We start from the raw sequence: 5491 nt of genomic DNA on the forward strand, positions 1-5491 counted from the left end.
TAATCATGTCTACAGACTTGATAAAGCACTTTATGGCCTTAAGCAAGCTCCAAGAACATGATATGAGACATTAGCTCAGTTTCTTCTGGAAAGTGGATTTAACAGAGGGACTATTGATAAAACTTTATTCTATCTCAACCATGGAAAGGAATTACTTTTGGTGCAGATATATGATGATGATATCATTTTTGGCTCTACAAATGACAGACTTTGTAAAAGGTTTGCCAAGCTAATGCAGTCAAGATATCAAATGAGTATGATGGGAGAACCTAGTTATTTTCTGGGCCTTCAAGTCAAGCAGAATGAAGAAGGAACTTTTATTTTTCAATCTAAGTACACCAGAAATTTGTTGAAGAAATTTGGAATGCAAGACTGTTCAAGTGCATCCACTCCTATGGCCACTACAACAAAATTGGATAAGGATACTGGTACATCAGTAGATATTACTGATTACAGAGGTATGATTGGCTCATTACTCTATCTAACTGCAAGTAGACCTGATATCATGTATGCTACCTGTCTTTGTGCAAGATTTCAAGCAGATCCAAGAGAACCTCACTTAACAGCTGTCAAATGAAGAGTCTCCATGTCGTATTCTTCTATGTTGCCGAACCTATTAGGCGCATCCGAAGCAAAGTAGAGGAAAATAATTTTCAAGTACCTTAAGGGTACATCTGATCTGAGATTGTGGTATCCTAGGGAATCAAACTTTAAGCTAACAGGTTACTCAGATGCAGATTTTACAGGGTGCAAAATTGACAGGAAAAGCACAAGTGGACGCTGCCAATTTCTTGGAGGCAGATTAGTTTCTTGGTTTAGCAAGAAACAAAAGTCAATTTCCTGATCAACTGCAGAGGCAGAGTACATTGCTGCGGGAAGCTGTTGTGCAAAGATTCTTTGGATGAAGAATCAGCTACTAGATTATGGGTTAGAATTTTCTAAAATCCCTATTTACTGTGATAATCAAAGTGCTATTGCTATGACAGGTAATCCAGTTCAACACTCAATGACAAATTACATCAGCATTAGGTACCACTTCATAAGGGAGCATGTGATGGAAGGTACAGTGGAATTGCATTTTGTTCCAACAGATCAACAACTAGCTGATATCTTCACAAAACCACTATGTGAAGCTACTTTTACAAGATTGGTAAATGAACTTGAAAATAGTTTCAGGTTCTTTCTCTAAATCTGCTTAGTTTATGTTCTCATACACCAGACTTTATGATCAGTATTTACAGATATTACTATCTTTAAGTAGTATGTGCTTAAATTGAAATTTACTAAGTGCTAATTGTTGTCTGATGTGGATTTCTAAACTCTGATGGTGATATGAATGTTTCTGTGACTATTCAATCCAATGAGGATAATTGTGCTAGATGCTGACCTAGTAATCTATAATATACTAATGATCCCATGTTTGAAGTAATTGTTTATGTGGAAATCTTTTAACACAAGCAAATTCTGATATTGAGCTTAGTTAAGTTTATTTTGTGTATCTTATTACTAAGTCAAAAACTAGAATAGTGCTTCTTATCTGTTAAGTTCTGATGTTGGTAAATCTTATGGATGTACTAAGTGCTGATAAGCCTCACTTATCAAAAGAAAAAGAAAAAAAAAGAAATAAATATCAGGTACTCCTTTGAGATCTAGAGAAAAATGTATGTGGAAGGGAAGACCCAAGTGCATTGCTAATATTAAGTAATATGCATTAGAAAAGCAAAATAAAATTTTCTTGATGACTTTTCACATTCTCTGATTACTGGAGAAATACTCTAATAATAGCATAAATTCTGATAAGCAATCGTGACTCACTTACACTGAGAAGCCACTGTAAAAAGGAATTTCAAAGATGCATAAAATGAGCACAAAACAGTTAAGGTGGACTCATGCATGAACTCATTCTAGAGTAGACTTCAGACTAATGACATATTTTAAGCAAATTTCTTAGTTATGCCTTATTTCTAAGATGTACTGAAGTGAATCAGACTTTACTCTTTGTCTGATATTTAGCTTAATGCACACACTTACACTCCTTATGAATGATGAAAATTACTGTGGTGATCAACGTTATTTTAGATGAACAGTTTAAGTGTCAGTTGCATAAATTCTGAGGACAAGTTCTGAAGGAAGTTCTGATGATTAAGTTCTGTTGAAACCATATCAGTATTTGTGTGAAGAATTACAGAAATAAACATTCACTTTTTGAAGATAAAGAAGCCATATTCTAATGACTTTTAAATTCTAATAATAATCAAGTTCTGATGCTTATGTGGCAATATTTATTTTCTTGATTTATTTTTAAGTCAATACTTGAATGGTAATATTTTATCATAATATTGGATTACGTGAGATAAAGACAGTCATAATCATTTGTTTAGTGAAAACAGTTTTTTTAAAAAACTGCATGTGCATAGTAAGCATTACTTATTTCTCGTGCCCATTAACTCTGGCTTTAGATCATTTACTGACTGTTATTATTACACATTGGTCTAGGGAGATGAGGTATCATTAGTTTTTCTTGTAATTATTGAATACTCCTCGCGTCTCTTGGTATTCTATTGGCTATTTAAACCAACTATTCATTCCATCCAATACATCTTCCATTTTCTCACAAACTCACTCTTTTTACAAACTCATCAAAAACATGGTTAGTTTCAACTTGCTCCTGAACTATGATACTTTCAATATCGATTTGAGTTGTGATGATTGGCGACAGGAGTGGCATGTAATTGTCATTCCTGAAGAGATCTGGAACTCAGTTCTACAAGAGGTTCACACAGACCTCTTATTCTTTTATATGGACTATCATCTCCATTGTGATCATCTGGAAGAGAAAAGGAGAGAAGCTCTCCGTTAGCAAGAACGGATCATCCGTCTTGCAGTGCTTTTCGTCAGCAGCAGAAGGAGCTAGTCGTTAGGTCTTCTTAGACTAGGACTAAGGCTATTGATTTTAAGAATTCTTAGAATATGACTATCTTTTAATCTTTGCATGTAATTGATAGATTTCATAAAATGTACTCATCTGATATATTAATGAGATTTACTTTAAATTGCAAGATTTGGTCCTTGTTTCTCAAATTATGTGACTGTGCATGTTTTAATTGCAATTTGTTAATCTTTACTTCATCGGTTTTAACTTTATCCTATGATGAATGTTTTGATTTAATAATGGTCAATAATAAATTTTGATGGTTTGAGGAAACAATTGAAGCACGGGTTCATGCATCTGAACCTACCTTTAACAGAGTTGAGGCTATTGAGAAAGCTCATGAAAAACAGCAAGGTCAGATTGATGAAGTACTAAAGAATCAAGCTTCTCAACAAGTTAAATTAAATGAAATCCAATCTTCAGTGGAATTATTTCTCTCTCTCCTATTACCCGATGATGCCAAAAAGGGGGAGAAAGTGATTAAGTCCAAATGCAAATTTGATTTAGCACAGAAGAAAAAGGATGATGGAAATGATGACCAGGGAAACTCTGAAAGGGGTAGAGGTCATGGACAAGGCAAAGGCTTTTCATCCAGGAAAGCAGGAACTTCTACATAGAGATCAAGTTATGATGCTGATAGAAGAAAAAGTTCTGATAAGCAAGTTCTGACTAAGCCTGATGTTCTGATACAGGGTGAAAGTCAAGAATCACAGAAGTTTATGAAGACACTGAAGCTTAAGGGGAAGGAAACATCAATATACTATCAAGACCCCAAGTTACAGAAGCTGGATGAAGAAATTTCAAAAAGACTATTTCTCAAAGACAATCCAGGAATGGACTTTGAAAGTCTGAAGGAAGAAGAAGCTAGACTTAAAGCAGAAAATGATAAATTCAAGTCTAAAGCTTCTATTACTGCAAAGAAACCTCCAAAGCCTATGGGCATTGTGATGAAAGAGAAGACAAACTCTAAGGCAACCAAACCTGAATCCAAAGCCAAATCACAAGTAGAGGTAGATCCAAGATTCAAGGGCAAAGCAAAAGTTGATGAACCTGTAAAGGTTTATATACTAATTATGGATCTGGAACTAAATTTTGATGAAGATACTAGTCTGATTTTGAAGAAGAAGAATATTCAAACAACCTCTGACAGAGCTCATGTTGTTCAAGATCAGGACATAGTAAATTCTGATATGACAATGAAGCAAGCAACCTCTGACAGAGCTCAAGTTGGCTTGATATTACAAGATAAAGGAAAGGAAACCTCTGACATTGCTCATGTTAAACCTTCAAAAATTCTACTACCTGGGTTTACTAAAGCTCAACAATCTACTCAACCTTTGAAGACTACATCAAGTGGATTTGAAGCAAGAGTTATTCGAGGAAAGGAAGCTAGAGACAAATCAGGATTGGGTAGTTCTAAAGAAAATAGAGTAAATAATACTACCTCTGATCCAACTTCTTTGAGTGAACCAGGAGTGGGAACAACTCCTGAAAGATTGAATCAACTGGAGTCTGTACAAATGGTTTACCACTCTGTATTAAAAGAAGATATCATGCTATACTTCATGACAGATGGGAGGGTATTCCAGATTAGAAAGAATGCTATTCGTTTGAAGTACTTTGAAGAATTGCAACATGTGCTATTTCTACTTCAAGTGAAAAAAAGGTCAACAGATGGTGCTTCCAGTTACTTAAAATCTGATATTCAAAGGCAGAAGAAACTTTACTCTGTAAAGTCTGACAGACCATACTATCATAAGTACAGAGCTCACAATGGTGATATAGTTGAGATGAAGCCTAATACCGCCAAAATCATCACTACATTTCTTGGTATTAAAGGTCTTGAATTCAATCTAGAGTCTGATAAAGCTTATGTCATCAGACTGGATCAGGATATAAGGAAAGCAAAAATAAATGATCTCAGGGCTGCTATCTTTTAAACAGGTGAAGATACAGTTGAACTTAAAGATGCAAAAAGAAGGATGCAGAATGAACTTGAATATGCTGAGAGAAGTCTGTTGAAGAACTATCTCAGAACAACTCCTGACATTAAAGAGATTACACACTGAAGCCAAGTCAAGAACTACAGCTGATAAATTTTGAAGGATATACAGGCTAAAGCTGATATCAGACTTTAAGGATGGTAAAAGCTACAAGGACTGTGAGTTGTAGTTAGTCAAATTCTCATATGCATCAAATATCTATTAGACTTGTATATTATGCTAATTTACAAGTTGGGGGAGATTGTTAGATATATTTGTGATGTCATGTCTAATAATGATTTGTGTTTAGTTTCAGATCTTAACTAACAGGATAAATCAGGACTTAACTGGAAATCAGTACTTATACTGAAGTCAGAACTTAAGATATCAGAACTTAAGTTATCAGAACTTAAGATATCAGAAGATATTTATCAGGAGATAATATCAGGACTTAAGAAGACGTTCAGATAAGGAAGGCGGCTGATTGAAGGAAAGAAGATTAAGGCAAACACAAGAAGAGATACGCATGGAGAAGAATTCGATGAAGAATAGAATACTTGGAGGAAAAGATAACTAG

The sequence above is a fragment of the Apium graveolens genome, chromosome 1, assembly GCF_009905375.1.
Source record: "Apium graveolens cultivar Ventura chromosome 1, ASM990537v1, whole genome shotgun sequence".
Lineage (NCBI taxonomy): Eukaryota > Viridiplantae > Streptophyta > Magnoliopsida > Apiales > Apiaceae > Apium > Apium graveolens.